Here is a 22906-nt window from a genome sequence, read left to right as displayed (position 1 = left end):
CAATCGCCGCAGGAATTTATTACGTTCCTTCGATTTAAGATGCAGTCGCTTCCAAAGCCGACAGCAATTATGACTCAATTCGTCACACATCAAGCAGCAGCTCAAACAGTAAGCAGCGCGTCGGCAACAACGCCTCCAGCTTCCCTGCCACACTTCCTGCCACCGTATCGCGCTTCCGACAAAAACGCAGAAGACTGGGCAAATTGCACAAATCAGGGCTCACCTAACTGCACACCAAATACTGCGTACTGTGACGCAGACTAACTTCCTCTGCATCGTTGGAGTATAGCATTCTTACAAAACGCTTCCCTACATCACTGCCAGAAGACGTCACACTAAAAACATTAGTTAGTTCACTGAATAAGTCAGGAAGTTTTAAGTTTTTTGTGTAAAGGAGTAGCCAGGACAAAAATACCGTAGTGGGTGACTGAATTACAAGACAAGACGCGGAAATGCAAGTTCTGCAAGTTCCTATGTGAATGTGGACAATATTACAGTGATTGCAAGATCAGGGACGCAAACACACAGAATGTGTCAGACAATAGATCAGAGAACATATTGTGATATATTCCGATCCTACTCTTGATCAGGTATTGCAGAACACTGATTACCAAGACTCTTGTGATTATGCCGTAGACAGTTTTCTGCAGTTGGGTAACATTTATGGTGTAGAACAGAAGGGCGGAAATACGCGGTCCCATAAACAGCCACACTTAATGGCACACAAACAGCACAACTCAACAGCTTAAGCGGGGGCCGCGCTTCGCTCACCAACAGCGTGGTACAAAATCTTGTCCCCCGATATTATACTGCACATTAACGTGAACACTGCCCGTCACGCCAAGCCACTTGATACTCCTGACACCGAACTGGACCTGTACAAAGAGTCTGCTTAAAAGGACATCAGTCCCCGAGTCACAATGTGAAACAACTGCGCCCTCCTATGCACATGCAAGTCGTAAATGCAGAGCAATCGTGTGCAGTTATTCCGAGCACTTGGTTCCCCTGTACAATGTCTCTATAAAAATTATATGTACCGTTAGTAATTTTACATCTACACCTACATCTACATTTATACTCCGCAAGCCACCCAACGGTGTGTGGCGGAGGGCACTTTACGTGTCACTGTCATTACCTCCCTTTCCTGTTCCAGTCGCGTATGGTTCGCGGGAAGAACGACTGTCTGAAAGCCTCCGTGCGCGCTCTAATCTCTCTAATTTTACATTCGTGATCTCCTCGGGAGGTATAAGTAGGGGGAAGCAATATATTCGATACCTCATCCAGAAACGCACCCTCTCGAAACCTGGCGAGCAAGCTACACCGCGATGCAGAGCGCCTCTCTTGCAGAGTCTGCCATTTGAGTTCGTTAAACATCTCCGTAACGCTATCACGGTTACCAAATAACCCTGTGACTAAGCGCGCCGCTCTTCTTTGGATCTTCTCTATCTCCTCCGTCAACCCGATCTGGTACGGATCCCACACTGTTGAGCAATACTCAAGTATAGGTCGAACGAGTGTTTTGTAAGCCACCCCCTTTGTTGATGGACTACATTTTCTAAGGACTCTCCCAATGAATCTCAACCTGGTACCCGCCTTACCAACAATTAATTTTATATGATCATTCCACTTCAAATCGTTCCGCACGCATACTCCCAGATATTTTACAGAAGTAACTGCTACCAGTGTATATCATACAATAAAGGATCCTTCTTTCTATGTATTCGCAATACATTACATTTGTCTATGTTAAGGGTCAGTTGCCACTCCCTGCACCAAGTGCCTATCCGCTGCAGATCTTCCTGCATTTCGCTACAATTTTCTAATGCTGCAACTTCTCTGTATACTACAGCATCATCCGCGAAAAGCCACATGGGACTTCCGACACTATTTACTAGGTCATTTATATATATTGTGAAAAGCAATGGTCCCATAACACTCCCCTGTGGCACGCCAGAGGTTGCTTTTACGTCTGTAGACGTCCCTCCATTGATAACGACATGCTATGTTCTGTTTGCTAAAAACTCTTCAATCCAGCCACACAGCTGGTCTGATATTCCGTAGGCTCTTACTTTGTTTATCAGGCGACAGTGCGGAACTGTATCGAACGCCTTCCGGAAGTCAAGAAATATAGCATCTACCTGGGAGCCGGTATCTAATATTTTCTGGGTCTCATGAACAAATAAAGCGAGTTGGGTGTCACACGATCGCTTTTTCCGGAATCCATGTTGATTACTACATAGTAGATTCTGGGTTTCCCAAAACGACGTGATACTCGAGCAAAAAACATGTTCTAAAATTCTACAACAGATCGACGTCAGAGATATAGGTCTATAGTTTTGCACATCTGCTCGACGACCCTTCTTGAAGACTAGGACTACCTGTGCTCTTTTCCAATCATATGGAACCTTCCGTTCCTCTAGAGACTTGCGGTACACGGCTGTTAGAAGGGGGGCAAGTTCTTTCGCGTACTCTGTGTTGAATCGAATTGGTATCCCGTCAGGTCCAGTGGACTTTCCTCTGTTTAGTGATTCCAGTTGCTTTTCTATTCCTTGGACACTTATTTCGATGTCAGCCATTTTTTGGTTTGTGCGAGGATTTAGAGAAGGAACTGCAGTGCGGTCTTCCTCTGTGAAACAGCTTTGGAAAAAGGTGTTTAGTATTTCAGCTTTACGCGTGTCATCCTCTCTTTCAATGCCATCATCAAAACGGAGTGTCTGGATATGCTGTTTCGAGCCACTTACTGATTTAACGTAAGACCAGAACTTCCTTGGATTTTCTGTCAAGTAGGTACATAGAATTTTACTTTCGAATTCACTGAACGCTTCACGCATAGCCCTCCTCACGCTAACTTTGACATCGTTTAGCTTCTGTTTGTCTGAGAGGTTTTGGCTGCGTTTAAACTTAGAGTGAAGCTCTCTTTGCTTTCGCAGTAGTTTCCTTTGTTGTTGTACCACGGTGGGTTTTTCCCGTCCCTCACAGTTTTACTCTGCACGTACCTGTCTAAAACGCATTTTATGAGTGCCTTGAACTTTTTCCATAACCACTCAACATTGTCAGTGTCGGAAGTGAAATTTTCGTTTTGATCTGTTAGGTAGTCTGAAATCTGCCTTCTATTACTCTTGCTAAACAGATAAACCTTCCTCCCGTTTTTTATATTCCTACTAACTTCCATATTCAGGGATGCTGCAACGGCCTTATGATCACTGATTCCCTGTTCTGTACATACAGAGTCGAAAAGTTCTGGTCTGTTTGTTATCAGTAGGTCCAAGATGATATCTCCACGAGTCGGTTCTCTGTTTAATTGCTCGAGGTAATTTTCGGACAGTGCACTCAGTATAATGTCACTCGATGCTCTGCCCCTACCACCCGTCCTTTACATCTGAGTGTCCCAGTCTATATCTGGTAAATTGAAATCTCCACCTAAGACTATAACATGCTGAGAAAATGTTTGTGAAATGTATTTCAGATTTTCTCTCAGTTGTTCTGCCACTAATGCTGCTGAGTCGGGAGGTCGGTAAAAGGAGCCAATTATTATCCTAGCTCGGTTGATGAGTGTAACCTCCACCCATAATAATCCACAGGAACTATCCACTTCTATTTCACTACAGGATAAACTACTACTAACAGCGACGAACACTCCACCACCGGTTGTATGCAATCTATCCTTTCTAAACACCGTCAGTACCTTTGTAAAATTTTCGGCAGAATTTATCTCTGGCTTCAACCAGCTTTCTGTACCTATAACGATTTCGGCTTCGGTGCTTTCTATCAGCGGTTGAAGTTCCGGTACTTTACCAACGCAGCTTCGACAGTTTACAATTACAATACCGATTGCTGCTTGGTCCCCGCATGTCCTGACTTCGCCCTGCACCCGTTGAGGCTGTTGCCCTTTCTGTATTTGCCCAAGGCCATGTAACCTAAAAAACCGCCCAGATCACGCCACGCAACCCCAGCTACCCGTGTAGCCGCTTGTTGCGTGTAGTGGATTCCTGACCTATCCAGCGGAACCCGAAACCCCACCACCCTATGGCGCAAGTCGAGGAATCTGCAGCCCACACGGCCGCAGAACCGTCTCAGCCTCTGATTCAGACCCTCCACTCGGCTCTATACCAAAGGTCCGCAGTCAGTCTTGTCGACGATGCTGCAGATGGTGAGCTCTGCTTTCATCCTGCTAGCGACACTAAGGGGCCCCATTATGGGCCAGACGTTGGCGCTCCCAACTACCAGTAAGCCCACCCCCTGTGACCGCGCGGATCTTGCAGACTGAGGGGCAACCTCTGGAACAGGACAAGCAGCCATGTCAGGCCGAAGATCAGTATTAGCCTGAGACAGAGCCTGAAACCGGTTCGTCAGACAAACTGGAGAGGCCTTCCGTTCAGCCCTCCGGAATGTCTTTCGCCCCCTGCCACACCTTGAGACGACCTCCCACTCTACCACAGGTGAGGGATGAGCCTCAATGCGGGCAGTATCCCGGGCAACCACAGTCGTAGTCCGATCGGGGGATGCGTGGGGCGAGCTGGCCGACCCCGACAAACCCCCATCCGGAACCCCACAGTGATGCCCATTGGCAACAACCTCAAGCTGTGTGACCGAAGCCAACACTGCCTGAAGCTGGGAGCGAAGGGATGCCAACTCGGCCTGCATCCGAACACAGCAGTTGCAGTCCCTATCCATGCTAAAAACTGTTGTGCAAAGAACGTCTGAACTAATCTACAGAGAGCGCTAACAAATCGACACAAAATTTAAACGGTTATTAAATTACAAGATAGCCTAGTAAATGCAGTAATGCGGCTACTTGCGCACTGCTGACACACTGCTCGGTGGCGGAAGGAGACTACGCGATTTTACACTATTCAGGTACTAAAACGCGATGCTACAACTGTCAACTATTATAATACGCCAGAAATTTATGAATTAGACAATGCAAGTACCAAAAACACGCAAAGAAATTAAGAATTAAACTATGTAGCAAATTAGTGAGCTAGGAGTATACGACTTGCTGCTGCAGCTGCTTATCCAACGACGGCAGGGAGCAGGTAATACAGAAAAACAACAATTGGATACAGTTGCATCGGTATCCTCGTTAAACTATGAAACTTATGAAATGTTAGGCAAACCAAAACTTTGTCAATTTACAAATACAAATACAGTGGTCACAACATTCACGTGATAGACACTATTAACACTGAGGCCACGTATCAGAATCCGCAGAAGACAGTTACTTTCAAGCGCTACGAAGTAGACAACCAGCGAATATTTTTGGTCACAACTTGTTCGTCTTGTTTGGTTCAAACACTGTGACCAATGTGCTAGCTGTGTCTCATTTCAATTCAAGTGACATTTTCGATGGGCTCTGTGACGAATTTCGAGAATTGTCTGCTCCTGGCGTAGGTAAAGCCAGTTACTTTCCAGCGCACCTTATGCTTAAAGACGACGCGCAGCCACGCTTTTTCAAAGTACTTGCAGTGCATATTGCACTTCGTGAACAGCTTGGAAAATAACTGGCTCACTGTCACGAAAATAGCATAATTGCTCCAATCTCTGTAAGGTAGTGGTCTTACCAAGTAGATTATGTTCGCAAACCATCACGAAAAATTTCGATTTGTGCTGATTCAAAGCCACTGTCAATCCCCAAACAGTTCTGGATACTTATCCATTACCTCGACCTGACTAACTCATGGATTGCTTAGGTGCAGATCACTATTTTTCTAAAATTGACCTTTGTGACGCCTTCTTTCAGATTACTCTTGCCGAATCTTCACAAAATGCGTTTGTCATTAATACACATTTAGGACATTACAAGTTCCTTCGTTTGCAGGTGCATCAGCTCCTGCCATTTTCCTACGCCACCTATAAAAGCTGACTACTTCTGTACTTTCATGTACAAATTACCTGCATGATATTGTAGTAGCTGGCCGCACAGCAGTACATGTTGCCAATGTGCGCACATTGTTTCAAGTTTTGTCTGAGTCCGGACTGAAATGCAATGAAGATAAGTGTGTCTTTTACCAGACGGAAATAAAATATTTAAGTCATGCTATCAACTCTATAGGTGTTCTTCCCACACAGGCACATCTGCAAGCAATACACGATCTCAAACCGCCGCAGAATGACAAAGAACTGCAATCTGTCTAGGGATCTCAAATATTACATTCAGTTCATCCATAACGCAGTTGATAAAGCGGCTCCCTTGCATTGTATTCGCCGCAGAAATGTTCCATTTGTCTGGTCCAAATATTGTGATATAGCGTTCCAGAATCTGAAAGCGGCATTGCTTAGTGATCGATGCTTGGTTCATTTCGATCCAAACAAACCTGTCATTTAGGCCACGAATGCTTCGTCCAATGGAATTGCTGCTGTTTTCTCAAACCAGATTTGTTCGTCAGACAGACCTATTGCCTTGGCTTCCAAGTATCTGAACAAAGCTCAGCGGAACTGTTCCCAAATAGAAAAAGAAGCAGTCGCCATTAATTTCGGAGTGACTAAATGTTACCAGCACTTATATGGTCGAAAATTCTATTTGCTCATGGACCGCAAGCCTTTTCAATCACTCTTCAATCCGGCTAAACCGATTCCTATTCATACTGCTCAGAAAGTGTCACGTTGGGCTCTTCTTCTGTCCCACTACCAGTATGAGATCATCTATCGGCCCACTTCTAAGCATGCGAATGCAGACGCTCTCTCACGTCTACCTAAGTGACCCGATGCTGACTTCCACACTTCCGAACAGCATGTTTTCAAACTGATGCTCAAGAAACGGACATTGTTGAGGGGTTTTCCCTGGATTATTGTGAAGTAGTGCTAGCTACTTCTGTTCCCGATTTGCAACTTTTGCACCCATACATAAGTACCGGATGGCCATCTTCCTTGTTGTTACCCCATTGTTTGTCGTTGTTCTACACGTCGATACGGTTTTTCTGTTGTTCATGAAGTCATTTTGCCTCACACAGAGTCAGAACATTCGCGGATGGAGATATCGAAAGTGCTTCAAATACATGTACTCAGCTTATTGCATCAAGCTGATTCGGGTGTTGTTCGTGCAAAACAATTGGCTCGCAGACACTGTACATGGTTTCACATGGACGCGCAAATAGGAAGTATGTCCGAACGGTGCCAAGCGTGTGCTGAACATCAGGCTGCCCCTCCACAACGCATATTTGAATAGCCCAAGACAGAAGAGCCTTGACAGCACGTGCACGTAGACTTTTTTTTTAATTTCTTTATTCAAATTAGCATATCAACCCACTACCTAAGTACATTAGTGGGTCCTACTTTCATATTATTTTACATTTCTGAAGCTTAATTTCTAACACTACAGGTATAACGCTATTATTCCTTCACCACTACATGGATCTCTGCTGTTATTCAATTTATACATGTATCTAAGTGCTAGCTGTTTTTAACTTCCTCTACAACTATTATTATTAGAATGCAACTTTATTCATCCTATTGGTCTACACTACCTGCAGCATTAAAATTGTGCCAGCAATCTACAAACCTATGTTATTGTTGGACTTGCTCACCGAGCTAACCCCAGGAGGCGTTCCCCTGGAACTGGACTGGCTGATGAATTTGTTTCGCTGCAGTACTATGCTAATAATTTTTTCCTTTCTAATTCTACAACTTACCTATTTGTAATATCTACTGCCATAGTTGGAGTGTGTCACAATCGGTTAATAGTGCACCCCCCCCCCCCCCCCCAATCCCAGACATGGCGGATACCTGCCATGAAGCGGTTGCCCAAGTCCAGGCCCCAGTGGAAAACTAAATTCCCCTAGGAATTAGTTGGAAATTTCCTCTGAAAGTTTGTCCAGGTTGTAGAATGTGTCCTCTTGCCTGAGCAGGTGGTGCGTATGGTGGTTAAGAAGTTGTTGTCTAAGGTGATATGCAACATGGTTGAAGAGGGGGCACTCATACACCACCACATAGTCTGGAGTGCCTTGCACAGCACCACAGTCACACGTTGCTGTAACTATTGTGGTATAATTTAATAAGGTCAGGTGGAAGATGGAAGTGTTTGCGATCAATTCCGATAAGGTTATTTAACATTATCAATGATCTTTGTGATACGGTGTCAATATGTGATGCATAGTTCCACCTCTCGTCGACGACTACACCTAGATAATCAGCCTCACGGCCCCGAAGAACTGGTGAGCTGTTAATTCTTACAATTGGATTCCTATCGAGTTGGCCTTTGAGCAGCAAATATGTGGACATGCTAGATGTGATAGTCATATTGGTCTTATGGCACCATGTAGTCAAGATACTTAATGCTCTTTCTACTTTAGGTTCTCAATCCTAGCGCCTACGACCGCCGACCAGCAGGAGGAGGTCGTCTGCGTAGGCTGTGCCCTTTAGCACATCATGACTGCACTTTAGATCCTCCAGAAGGGGTTCCATAATAATGACCCAGAGGAGAGGCCCCAGGAGTGAACCCTGAGGACACAATTTGGTTATCTTCTCGCTGTCATTGCCGCTAGAGGCCGATAGCCAGACCTCCTGGTCGGATCGAAAGCGTGTCATCTATTTTGAGCTGCTAAAACTTGGTGAAAACGTTAACACTGATCGCTATCAACAGCAAATCATCGTTTTAAATCGAGCATTACGTGAAAGACTACTGTAATATGGAAAAAGGCAACACTGAGTCATATTGCTCCATGATAACGACCCATCACACACAGCGAAAGGGATCAGGGAAACGATCGAGTCGTTCAATAGCTCCTACGGCAGCCACATAGCGGCCCTGGGCATTCCTTCTCCCACAAGCAGGAGAAGAGTGAGGACCACCACAGGCTGTCAAAGGCACCACTGATGTCCACATGTCCACCACGATGCCGACGATGTACTTGTGCGGGCAGGGTCACAGACATCCGTAGCCAGGGCAATTGCGTCAGACCCCAATCGCCCTGACCGAAAACCTAATTGTCTGTCACTCATCGCACGCAGTACGCGGTATGCCCTCAGTCTGTCTACTAGAAACCTCTCAAAACGTTTGCCCAGCATGTCCGGTAAGCAAATTGGTCTGTATGACTTAACTGCTTGGTGTCTTTTACGGACCTTTCTTGATTATAACCACATTTGCTTTTTTCCAGACGGAAGGAAATTTTCTTAGCCATAGACACTCGTTATATAACTTAGTGAGAAGTGCCACCAGCTGGGGGGCCAGGAATTGCACCACCTTCGCCGTAATGCTGTCTGGGCCAGTAGCCTTGCCCTTCTTAAGGGGCTTGATTTGGGCAACTACCTCCTCTTCGGAGAAGGGATAGATCATGTTATATTCTCACAGACCTTTTGGTCTTCTCTTCTGATTCTTTGTTGCTCCCCTGAATCGTCTTCCTCTATATTGTCAGGCAACAGAACCGGAGGAGAACCTCGGTAGTTTCCCGCCAAGTACCCGATCCCCATCCCTGACGGTATATAGCACCATGAGTGATTGTATTTTTTCCCATAGTAACATGTATGGGACACCCCAAGAATCAGTAGCGAATTGGCTTTGGTGTACGTAGAATCTGCTTTGCCTTCCTGGAACACACGTTGATTAGTAGTTGTCGACGTTCATAATAATTTCCCCTTTGTTAGATGTGCGGGGTGGCAGCGCGGTCTAGTGCGCCTTGCCACGGTTCACGCGGCTCCCCCCGTCGGAGGTTCAAGTCATCTCTCGGGCGGGGGTGTATGTTGTCCTTAGTTTAAGTTAGATTAAATAGTGTGAAAGCCTATGGACCGATTACCTCAGCGATTTTGTTGTTCCAATGTCATCGACAACATCTTGCCCCACTTTACAAGCACTTCGGTCAATATTCTGCATCGAAGGTCTGGCTGAATTGCTCGTTACGGACAACGGATCTCAATTAGTCTCTGCAAAATTTGAAGATTTGTGTACAGTGAACGACACACGTTATCTCACATTTGCATCATTCCATCCAAAATCGAATCGTGAGGCTGAACGTTTTGTTTGTACTTTCAAACGGCAAATGAACCAACTTTGCTTGCATCATCCACTCAAACAAGCCTTGCTTCGCTTCTTGTCCACTTAACGCTTCCAGTCCCGCAATGTCCATTCGCCGCAGAATTGCTACATGGGCGACGCCACAGCACGCTCTGCTCCATTCCCAGCAGCGGTCGGTGCCTGCAGGCTCCAGTCAGCCAGGCTCCAGTCGGCCTCAGACTAGCCAACCTGTGTTTTACAGAATCTATAGCTGAAAGAAGTCATGGGACCCCGGCGTCATTACTGATTCAGTTGGTTTGGGTATGTTTCAAATTCGATGTCTCGATTGGTTTCAGAAGTGGCGCCTAATTCAAATTTGCCTTTCCTGAGTGTCATCGACCAGAGTGAGGTAACGCGATGCTGTTTCCGGACCTTGAGCCGATGGGCATTTATCCAACGCTGCATCCATCCACTACCGGACGTGCGGCGGCGTCTGCCACGCCACCACCGCTGGGTCAACGCGAAGCCGATGCGTATTATCTGGCTTCCAGTCATGAAGATTCCTTTGCGGATTCACAAGAAGATTCCCTGCCGATCGGTGCCGGGATGCGCCCTAGGCGTCGTTTTTCGGTCGGTGTTCCGTCGCAGTCTGAAGACGGATATCGTGGTGCGAGCAGCGAGTCGGCATCGGCTGCAGCAACGGTCGCCGCTCCAACTCTGATTCCAACACCCTACGCCTCCCCTTCATCGTTGGTATGGTGCTCTGCCGTGTGCGACGACGGTGCTGGGGTTCGGAGGGGAGAGGTGCTGCGTCGTCCGAACAAGACACAGCCAGAGCAAAAGCGACACAGGTGCAAAGATGCGAGCTGGTTCCAGTGCCATAGAGACTCTCCACTTGCGCGAGTTCCATCAGTGCCATGGACAGTGCTGAGGATGATGATATCGACTTCGCCTCAGCCAGTTTCCAGTCGAGCACAATTCACCAATGACCGGACGACAACGGACAGAAGCCTACTCGGAAGACAGAAGAGCAACTCTCGCGACATGGTTATAGATCATCGTCCAGGGCTGACTTACTCAAGGTACGTCGTGTAGTGAACTCTTAGACGTGAACAGACAGTTGTAAATGGCATTTGCTATGTATTGTGACGTTTACATACGATTATTTGCACTTAGGCATTGGGGGCTTTTTTGTATTATATTACATACTGTGTCGCAGACTTCACTATTCGACAAATCACAAAGATAAGTAAACCTTTTTAACTCATCTCTGTGACATGGTTACCGATATGTTGGAGTGTTGCTGAGTCATTGTTCTCTAATCCTTATATCTCACCCTGGGGCATATCTGTGTAATAGTGGTGGGGAGAAATTCTCTTAGCGGTGTACTGCATCTGAAGCCGTTTCATGAACTCACAAACTCTGCCTACGGTAATAACAGTGGCAACTCGGCCTCCACAGCAGTAGCAACGATTCCTTTGCAGGACTGGCGACGAAGGTTTACAAAAAGGACGTGTTTTATTTGCATCAGCTTTCAGTATAAGTCTTTATCGGGCATATATTAAGCAGATAAAGAGCAAGATTTTACCCCTTACCTTGAAGGAATAACGTGAAAAAATCCTCATGGAGACTATTCACTTCTTTCTGACTATATAACTGATAATGTCGGGCAACAGGTTAAACACCTTCATCTCTTATCCGATTCTAGTAGCTGCCAAAATAGGAGATATGCTATGTTGAGATGTCGTTTAATACTTATGAGATATGGAAGATTTCAGTTGATCGCCCATTACTTTCCAATAAGCCTCCGCTCTTACCTTCCGTGTGATAGAGATTTCAGCATGGTAAAAAGAAAATTACAAGTATGTGACAGGATATATTTATCGGACAACTATGTACACTCCTGGAAATTGAAATAAGAACACCGTGAATTCATTGTCCCAGGAAGGGGAAACTTTATTGACACATTCCTGGGGTCAGATACATCACATGATCACACTGACAGAACCACAGGCACATAGACACAGGCAACAGAGCATGCACAATGTCGGCACTAGTACAGTGTATATCCACCTTTCGCAGCAATGCAGGCTGCTATTCTCTCATGGAGACGATCGTAGAGATGCTGGATGTAGTCCTGTGGAACGGCTTGCCATGCCATTTCCACCTGCCGCCTCAGTTGGACCAGCGTTCGTGCTGGACGTGCAGACCGCGTGAGACGACGCTTCATCCAGTCCCAAACATGCTCAATGGGGGACAGATCCGGAGATCTTGCTGGCCAGGGTAGTTGACTTACACCTTCTAGAGCACGTTGGGTGGCACGGGATACATGCGGACGTGCATTGTCCTGTTGGAACAGCAAGTTCCCTTGCCGGTCTAGGAATGGTAGAACGATGGGTTCGATGACGGTTTGGATGTACCGTGCACTATTCAGTGTCCCCTCGACGATCACCAGCGGTGTACGGCCAGTGTAGGAGATCGCTCCCCACACCATGATGCCGGGTGTTGGCCCTGTGTGCCTCGGTCGTATGCAGTCCTGATTGTGGCGCTCACCTGCACGGCGCCAAACACGCATACGACCATCATTGGCACCAAGGCAGAAGCGACTCTCAACACTGAAGACGACACGTCTCCATTCGTCCCTCCATTCACGCCTGTCGCGACACCACTGGAGGCGGGCTGCACGATGTTGGGGCGTGAGCGGAAGACGGCCTAACGGTGTGCGGGACCGTAGCCCAGCTTCATGGAGACGGTTGCGAATGGTCCTCGCCGATACCCCAGGAGCAACAGTGTCCCTAATTTGCTGGGAAGTGGCGGTGCGGTCCCCTACGGCACTGCGTAGGATCCTACGGTCTTGGCGTGCATCCGTGCGTCGCTGCGGTCCGGTCCCAGGTCGACGGGCACGTGCACCTTCCGCAGACCACTGGCGACAACATCGATGTACTGTGGAGACCTCACGCCCCACGTGTTGAGCAATTCGGCGGTACGTCCACCCGGCCTCCCGCATGCCCACTATACGCCCTCGCTCAAAGTCCGTCAACTGCACATACGGTTCACGTCCACGCTGTCACGGCATGCTACCAGTGTTAAAGACTGCGATGGAGCTCCGTATGCCACGGCAAACTGGCTGACACTGACGGCGGCGGTGCACAAATGCTGCGCAGCTAGCGCCATTCGACGGCCAACACCGCGGTTCCTGGTGTGTCCGCTGTGCCGTGCGTGTGATCATTGCTTGTACAGCCCTCTCGCAGTGTCCGGAGCAAGTATGGTGGGTCTGACACACCGGTGTCAATGTGTTCTTTTTTCCATTTCCAGGAGTGTATAATTAATAACAGAATCCAGGAATAGAAATTTAAAAACAGAGGGGATGCTTAATTTTAAGTAGTGGTGGCAAAATTTCTACCAAAAGAATGCTATTTCTGTTGAAATTCGAGAATGGACTGTACAAGGAAACACCAGGTGCAGAAGTATGAAAGTGGAATTTGGTTGCAATAACTACACGACTGCTGTTCTAAATTGATAAACAATATTTTATTCAAAATAATCTCCATTGCTGTTTACGCATTCCTCCCACCTCTCCGGCAGGCTATGAACGCCACACCAAAAGAGCAATTGTTGATTAGAGGCAAACTAGTCAGCGAGCCATTTTCTTACGAATTGAAGCGTTGTTCAGCGAGATCGTGTCCCAGTGATGCAAACTGATGATATTCGGATGGAGCCCAGTCAGGAGAATTAGCACGTGCTCCAGTATTTCCCAATTGAACGACTCGATCGTTTCCCTGATCCCTTTCGCTGTGTGTGATGGGTCGTTATCATGGAGCAATATGACTTAGTGTTGCCTTTTTCCATATTACAGTAGTCTTTCACGTAATGCTCGATTTAAAACGATGATTTGCTGTTGGTGGCGATCAATGTTAATGTTTTCACCAGGTTTTAGCAGCTCAAAATAGATGACACGCTTTTGATCCGACCAGACACAGAGCATCGTCCTCTTTCCAAAGCGATTTGGTCTTGCAATGAATGTCGATGGTTTGCCTGGATTAACCCATGATTTACGACGCTTAGAATTATCAAAATATATCCATTTTTCTTCAAGGGTCGGTATTCGATGGAGATACGACTTCCTTTTGTATCTGGCGAACAGCATTTCACAAGTGGTCTTTCGATTAGCTTGCTGTCTCTCATTCAGTTCATGTGGAACCCATTTTTCCTTTTTCTGAACTTTTACCGTAGTTTCCAACCGAAGAGAGACGGCTATCGCGTCACATTGAATTGTTCCGCGATTTCCTGTTGAGTTTGAGTATCATCTTCCCCCAGTAAGGCCTGCAATTCCATGTCTTCGAACTTTTTCGGTGGTTTCCCGCACTCGTCGCTTCTGACGTCAAAATCTTCGTTTTTGAATTTTTTAAATCACTTGAAACACTGCGTTTTCCCAAGAGCATGTTCGCCGAAAGGTTCGACAATCATTCGATGCGATTCTTCAGCAGTTTTCTTCAAGTGACAACAGAAAACCAATTCTGTCCGCAAATCGTAGTTCGTAGGCACAAAACTCGACATGTTTACGGATTTGAAATAGATACTGATGTATGGGACTTGGGTTACTGTGTGTTGACATTCGTCGTCAGCCGGTACAGGAAACAGATGGCGCTGCAGACGCGGTCCCACGGTCCCTACACAGACGACTAACACCATCTATAGGAAATTCCAGTTTCATACTTCTACACCTGGAAACAAACACTACTCTGAAGTGACATATTTCATTTACTACTGTTATTCATGTGAATGTCTTGGTGTTGTTAAAGTTATGCCATTCACCGACGGACCAAAACAGCACACATTCCAACTGGATGATGCATCTGTAATATCACCAAGCATGTTTGGCTTAACAAGATCATGTGTCTATAAATGAGATGAAAATGTAAGACCTTAGGTGATTTATACGATTCCTATCAAAAGAAGAAATTGCCCATAACTTATACTCTGATATATACAATTGGCTGACACATGTGAAAGAATAAAACATGTGTGGAATGTAGTGCCACATAGAACGGAAAATAGGCATTATTTGTTTGATTTTTGTCCATATATCAATAAAGTATGAGTTAAGCATTTATTGGAGCGTATTTATTACAAAATATTGAGAAGGCCCACATCTTCACTACATGGATTTAAACTTATCGTCAAAAACACATTCGTTTTAACAAAGAAATTATAAGTGAAACGCAGTTTAACTACAACTGTAAGACCTGAAATGTTTTTGCATCTCCTGAAACGTTAGTTTTACGAACATGTGGGATTCCTCAACATTTCCATTCAAATATTATCCACACTCCCTGTTTCGCCATCCGCTCCACACGTCTGTCTGCTGTTCACTTGCTAACATCTCACTTGCTGTTCTGAAAAATTACTGCAGTTGTTTCTGAGTGAGAAATAGGGCTCAAACCGTCTTTAATGTGATATTGAAACATCTTTAGACATAAATATTTTATCTTTAAGTCATTCGCTACACAAAGGAGCCCTTTGCCGTTTTTACACAGGAATCAAAAATTTAATTAATGAGGTTTTGTATCTCTTGACACTTTAGGGGCGTGGTCGTTCACGTAACTTCAATTTGTTGGCAAGTGAAGTCGATAGTTTGCAAAGCAAAGTCAAGTGCGACTTTTCTGAAGTGGTGTACTTTTTATGGTCGATGGGTGTGCCCAGTCAGGCTGGAGAAAAAATGTTCAAATGTGTGTGAAATCTTATGGGACTTAACTGCTAAGGTCATCAGTCCCTAAGCTTACACACTACTTAATCTAAATTATCCTAAGGACAAACACACACACCCATGCCCGAGGGAGGACACGAACCTCCGCCGGGACCAGCCGCACAGTCCATGACTGCAGCGCCTTAGACCGCTCGGCTAATCCCGTGCGGCCTGGAGAAGTACTCTCCCTGAACATATGTAACCATTCACAACACCCAGGATGTAATAGATAGAATTTAGAAACTCTGTACATATTTCTGAAGTGAAGAACTGAAAATAAGTGGAAAGATCTGTTTTGTTTTAATTTCAAGGACTCGTAAGCCTACAACATTATTACGTTTCATAGTAGAAAATCACATTTTGAATGCAACTTAGAAAAAAACATGGAATAGTTGTGGTTGGATGAAATTGAAACAGCACTCGCATATTTAACGAAAAAGGTAAAACATATTGCAAAATACTTTATACAACTAACTCAGATTTGCAATCCTAAATCTGTATTTAATGGAATAAAAATAAATTTGTGATGACTTAATACTGCGCAATCCCTCCCAGAAAAAGATGGGCCACGCCTTAATGGGCTAATCTATAGTGTCAACGCTTTGTGGGCGGGAAGAAAGCTGAACTCGATACACACAGTAATATAAAATTAGTCGTGTGTTTATAATGTGACACTAGGAAACTAAAACAGTACTGTGCCACTGCTTCGTTAATCCCACAGGAAAAGTCCCACGACCGATTGCAGAGCGACGCAATAAATCTGACTGGTAGGGGCCAGCTGCATACACTTTCACAAGCAGCCCTATTCAGACTATGAGGACACTGTAGAAGTCGCCACCCAGGTTTACTGAATGCAGAAGTTACTCCGCCATGGCGGCGCCGCCAGGGTTATGATATTGGTGACACAGTGGGAAGACTATGACAATATCCTAAAACCTATCCTCTTGTCCCAGTTCTGTGAGAAAGAGCTGCCTTCTCAGAAACACTGGTGGGCTCAGCTCGCTTTGGTTATCAACAGTCGCCAGTAGACACTGTCTGAGCTTCCCGCGGGTCAACCAGTAACGTCTTATTCTGAATGCAGCTGGCTTGTAGCCTCCCCGCCAGAGAGACAGCTGCCTACTTACTACCATCCACTGCAGGCGCGTACTTGGCGTTCCATGGTTCATACCTGGTCCACTTAGCAGTCGAGTCGTCATCGCCTGTGCGAGCTAACTCTGCTGCTGTTCGTCGCCTCGTGTGAGCACGCTTTTTGGGTGTCAGTGCTGGCGCTGTCGTTCAACTTAGGCTTCACAGCTCCACTCTGTGCCCCTCGATGCACCCACACTGGCATGCCAATAAGCGTGGTCCTCCCCCCCATCAGGCTGCCATGCCGTAACACACCCTCCATCCCCCCCCCCCCCCCCAACCGCAGGCTGCCATGGCCGTAGCGCTGCCAGGGCCCGAGCCTTGACTCGGCAGTGCCTCAGCACATTCCTGCTGATGGGGGACGCTGGCGCTGTGGCCATCTTTGGCCAGGGAATGGTCGTGCTTCTGAGGCAGCACGCTGAGATCAGGACGCTGGACGCCTACCAGAACCGAGGTCCGAACCTCGCCACCGGGGGCGTTATCATTAACCTCCTACTTAGCAGAAAATTTGTATCTGTATACATAAATTGATGCTGTTTTGACTTCATATGACGTGAACCACCAGTGAGGTATAAACACTTTTAAAATAGTTTTATTTATTTAAAGTTTACATTTTAAAAACACAGTTTCTACTATTCTAGTGATAGTTCTTTAAGAAGGATGTGACGTTTATTCTCGTTCTACACCTAGGATTTTTACAATATAATTCCTATTGAAAACTTGTGCAGGTGCCAAAACCAATAGCACAACGTTCTGGGCATACAGCCTTGGACTACTCTTCACATATAAGTTGACTTTTCTGTTTTTCCTCTCTACCTTGTTTGTACAAATTCTTCATTTTTCAGTTAGAGGTTTCTCTGGACTTACTGGATCTGGTGCTACTAAGGAATTCGTTGACTTCTCTACCTCTGCTAATTGGGTTCGCAAAATAATGATGAAAGTGCAGCGTCTCATTTTTTAAACCGTTCTAGTTACACAGGGGTGAATCACCTAAACTTAGTACCTCAGACATTGTTCAAATGGAAAGTGCTGCTCTGACAGAATGGATCGCTATTCAGAAGCTCGTATTGTTAGTGAATAGCCGGCCGCAGTGGCCGAGGGGTTCTAGGCGCTACAGTCTGGAACCGCATGGCCACTACGGTCGCAGGTTCGAATCCTGCCTCGGACATGGATGTGTACGATGTCCTTAGGTTAGTTAGGTTTAAGTAGTTCTAAGTTCTAGGTGACTGATGACCACAGCAGTTAAGTCCCTTAGTGCTCAGAGCCATTTAAACCATTTGTTAGTGATTAAACAGATTGTAATAATATTTATAATGCGTATTTTTCAATAGAACAATGACTACTGACATTAACATACTAAAAGTAGGATCAATTAGAAAATCATTGGTGTTTGTGGCAGGAGCCTAGTGCAAGACTTTTACGAGGTACCTTATTTCCAAAAGTTTCTACACTGTCACTTGTTTGTGCCATTCAACCGGCGTAGTTGCTAGATACAATGTCATTATGTTTACTTAATGTGCGTTCATCTGGTCCTTAAATGAATTACGACTTGGTAATCAGTTAGTGTGTGACAGTCCAAGTAGTAGGCCGTGTGTGAATGATGGAATTTACCAATGCAGAAAAAACCGACATGCTCATGGAATATGGAGAGTGAGGGAAGAACACGCTTTGTTCTTGTATCGTTTATGTGGTGATACATTGCATTAGATGTCAAACTATATCTGCAACTTTTTATTAACCTCTTCAACCACACGCATGAGAGTGTGAGTGTAACATGTAGACAATGTAACACAAGGAGACAAGTGACAACAGAAGAAAGAAATAGTAATTTTCTTGCTGCTGTTGCTGTTGACCCGCACATTAACTTCCACACTATCACAGAAGGCTATGGCATAAGTCAGGCAAATGTCCTACACATTCTCCAAAGGCATAGTTTCAATTCCTAACACATCTATCTCCATGAGGTGCTGCATGCATACGATTGTGAGAATCCTGTTTACTTCTGAATATAGAGGTTAACGAAGGATACTCCACATACATTAATGTATCTTGTTTAGTGGTGAAACCACATGTACCACTCATAGCCAAGTACACAACAAGACACGCGCTATCGGTTGGTTGACAATCCTCGTTGGTTTCATCACGTGGAATTTCAGCTTCCACCCATGGGATCGTGAACGATCACGTCATAGGTCCCTGTTTCATACATAGAACACAACACGTGCAAGTATTGCAGCCTTCTAAGAGCCCATCATCCAAGGATGCTAAAAGACGTTCTTCTGCAGACTTGCAGAAACCTCTGGTACCAACATGATGGTTGTCCAGTCCATATTGCACGAAACACCATAGCAGATCTTCACGAATTGTTTCCATATCGTAGAACTGGAGACAAAGGACCGGCCTGTTCCCTGGATTTGACACTTGTAAACGTCTTCTGTGGTGGAAGCTGAGAGAAGCTGTCTGTAAGAACATGAGATGTGGCTGGGCACTCTCACTTCTGATACGATGTTATGCTTCTTAATGATCTTAGGGAAGATGATCTTTATTACTTGGTTGCTATACCTGGATACGATCTGACTCCATTCATAGGCTGAAATGGTTGGTAGTAGTTAACACTCTTGCTTGGGTGCTCAAGTGAAGGAATAGCGGTGAGCTTTACCTGCATTCAAAGGAAGAGGGTGCCGATTCAAACGACTGCCGTAAAAGCGTACGGCAGCTGAGGGCTGAGGGGAGCGTTTGTTCCGCAGAACCTGGGTGAAAACGTTGCGGACTGCCAGTTCCCCAGTCTCATTGTGCAGACACACTGGATGGCGCCTGTCTGTTAGCAGTCGCGTCCAGGTAAGCTGACTAGCGCCCAGGAGTCGCTGCTGCTATGGGCTGAGCGTTGATGACCAGCAATAAAGCGGAGGATGGGCCCTTGTTAGGCAGAAAGCCAATTAGACGACTGTGTGTTTCTGCGAATTTTGTATGGGACAGGTCAGTAGCGCCCAGACGTCCAGACTCTGCTGCAAAACAAATTTGTGACGGCAAGAGGCTTTTAGAGAGTTTATGGCTGTTCTTTGGAAAGTTCGAAATGGACGCATCAGGGAACGATCTTTTTATGGAGGGCTGTGGTTCCAACCAGGTAATGCTTTTAGCAAAAGACAAGGATTAAACACGTGGGAAAGAGGCCGCAAAGCTGTATTCTTTTTCCTTTTCTCCCAAACTTTAAAGTCGCTGGTTGATCAAATCTGTCATGCAGGGCAAGGTGCAGTCTAACAGCTTCGAATGCGGCGCTCCAGCTCGTGATTGGCTTGTGCTAAAGTGGGAATAGTCTAAGATGTCATGTGCTATTCCCCCGAGCTGGTGAGGAAGGCTGAGAGAAAGAGAAGCACACTATTGTACTGACACTTTCCTAGTAAAGGTCTTTACCTAAACACTGAGTCTTGTTTCCTTCGTTGGAGTGCCACTTACAGCCTGTGACAGTCACCGTTTGAACCATCAGAGGTACTGCTTCTAGCATCAGGCACACAACGGGTGATAAATGGGTGTACTTACTTGTTTTGAATCGGCCCTCTAAACATTCGACATATTCCATCCCACATACTTGTGGCACAGAGTTAAATTGGTTTGGCAGACCAGCAAACGGGTCCTGCGGCACACTGGAATCCTCCGGGGATTCAGAAGCTCATAGGGAAGTACCTGCGATCCACATTAGCCGAACGCGACACCGCGTACTTGGATTTTTCCGGGCACACGCCTTTAATAGCAGATTGGTGCCATCCATGACTCCAGCCGCCGAGCGCATTGTGCTGTGATGTCCTGACCAGCAGGAGAGTAAAGTTGTCACTGCTATGGCATAAGGGTCCAATACATGCTTCTCAGCACCCTGTTCTTTGGAACCATATTTTTCCTTATGCAATAGTAGAGTATAGATGCTTCATTGTAGTGTGGTTTTAGGGCCATCCAATGGATTCACATGTATAATGTCAGGTAAAGCGATTAGTTCATGTTAATGTTTTGTGTTGATCCCCACCTGATCACTTTGTTCACCATAAACCGCATATCATTGAAAGCGTTTGTCCAATAAATAAATGTTTGTGTGCCATTTCTGTAGCCATTTATTTGTCTTGTGATGGTAAGAATGAATAGATCTGTTGTTATTTAGATCATAACTCCTCCCAGTGTTCTGATTAAAATTACCTTTGCCATTAGTATTAGAGTCTTGACTGCAATAGAAAGTAGGAAGCTTGCAGACGACACACCAACTACACTTAATGCTATGCACCGACGTATTACTGCAGGCTGCTCAGGCATCTCCACTGAAATGCTAGCTCTCGTTTAACAGTCATTCCATACCAGACTGGAAGCATGTGTAGCCGCTGCTGGTGGTGATTTTGAACACAAACTGTGATAGTCAATTTTGCCGTTACTTATCAGAATGCACGTAACTAGTATATGTAGTTGTGTTATTCTTCAGTGGGTGGTGCAACTACCAGTACTGCACAAGTATCTGTGTGGGAACTTTCCAAAATACGATATCCAGTTTTATTTTTTATTTAATCGTTCGGCATATACAAGGCAAATATTACAGTGTCATTACAATCCACCAGGAAATTACAACACTACACAATGCTTCTTATAGTTTTGAGCCAATCTATGGCTAGGTCAGGCAGGTAATGTATGTCCTTCAGTTCACCACTATATCCTACCACTTCACACACCAGTAGGTGGTCAATTGTCTGGATTTCACCACATTCACACACGGGACTCTCCGCAAGTCTCCACTTATTCATTATATGTTTGCATCTTCCCACGCTTGTTCTAAGGCGATTTAAGGCAACCCAGAGCTTCCGAGGGAGATCAGACCCAGTTATCTTCTTCCTGGGGTCATCGATAAGCTTTTGGTTCTTGTGTGTCCGTTTGCGCCATGATTCCCCCCAGGCTAGCTTTGGGTCGAAATCCTGTAATTCCCTGCCAATCTTCCAAAAGGGGGACCTAGAGTTTGGCCTGTTGATGGGTGATAAGTCTTGGTGTATAGGGAGTTCTGGATTGTGTACGATCTTCCTATATATTCTTGAGGTCGCCGTGGAGCGCCATATATCAGGGGGTTCTATGTTGGCAAGCACTGGGAGCCAGTCACATGGGGTAGCCCTAAGTGTGCCTGAGATAATTCTCATCGTCTCTTCAATTGGGTGTCTACTTTATTTACATGCGCACTTTTCGCCGAGACTGGTGAACAATATTCAGCCACGCAGTACACGAAGACAAATGCTGACGTCCTTAGTGTATTAGCTCCGCACCCCCATGATGTTCCGGCCAGTTTAGACATAATGGCATTTCGAGATTTTAATTTCTGTTTGGTGTCTTCCAGATGAGAGCTAAACGTTAGTGTGCGGTCTATTTTACTCCCAGATATTTGGGCTTATCTTCATGTCTGATATGTCGGTCATTCAGGGAAAGCTGTAGTTTCCATCTTGAAGCTCTGTTATTAAGGTGCATTATGGCACTGGTCGTTTTATTGGGGTTGGGATGCAAATGCCACTTAACGTAGTGAACGACTAGCACTAGAATTCTGCAACAGATATCATTGACATTCATATTTACCCTACTTTTGGTCTGTTAGTATCATTAGGCATTACACCATTTTAAAAAGTACACTTTCTAAGAAGTATTACACTCTGTTGATTCGCTAACAATACCAGCACCTGACTACCAGTCACTTCTGTAATAACCACACGTCGATAGCACTTTCCATTTCCACAACGTCCGCGGTGCAAGTCTTAGGTGACTCAGCCTATACGTGCATTCATTACACTTACATCGACCATGTTGAAGAAAACCACCATTGGCCAGAGCCTTGATTTTCTCTTCATACTGTAGCACTGCGTCTTCCAATAGACAGTGTTGACACAATTGTGGCGCTGTATGTCATCATAACTGCAGGCTGCTTTACTTGTGATAGTGATGCTATTGAGTAGTCACGAAAAGAGATAAGGACGGTAATAACTTTGTTCTTCTTCAGTACAAGAAAAAGCTGTCATCAAATCTGATTGAAAACCAAATAATGTAAGGTATGCTTTGCGTCCTTTAGGTTTAATGTCATAGGAATGCAGTTCACGTTTGTTGTT

The sequence above is a fragment of the Schistocerca piceifrons genome, chromosome 3 (genome assembly GCF_021461385.2).
Source record: "Schistocerca piceifrons isolate TAMUIC-IGC-003096 chromosome 3, iqSchPice1.1, whole genome shotgun sequence".
NCBI classification, from domain to species: Eukaryota; Metazoa; Arthropoda; class Insecta; order Orthoptera; family Acrididae; genus Schistocerca; species Schistocerca piceifrons.
Note: the sequence above shows the minus strand (reverse complement) of the source record.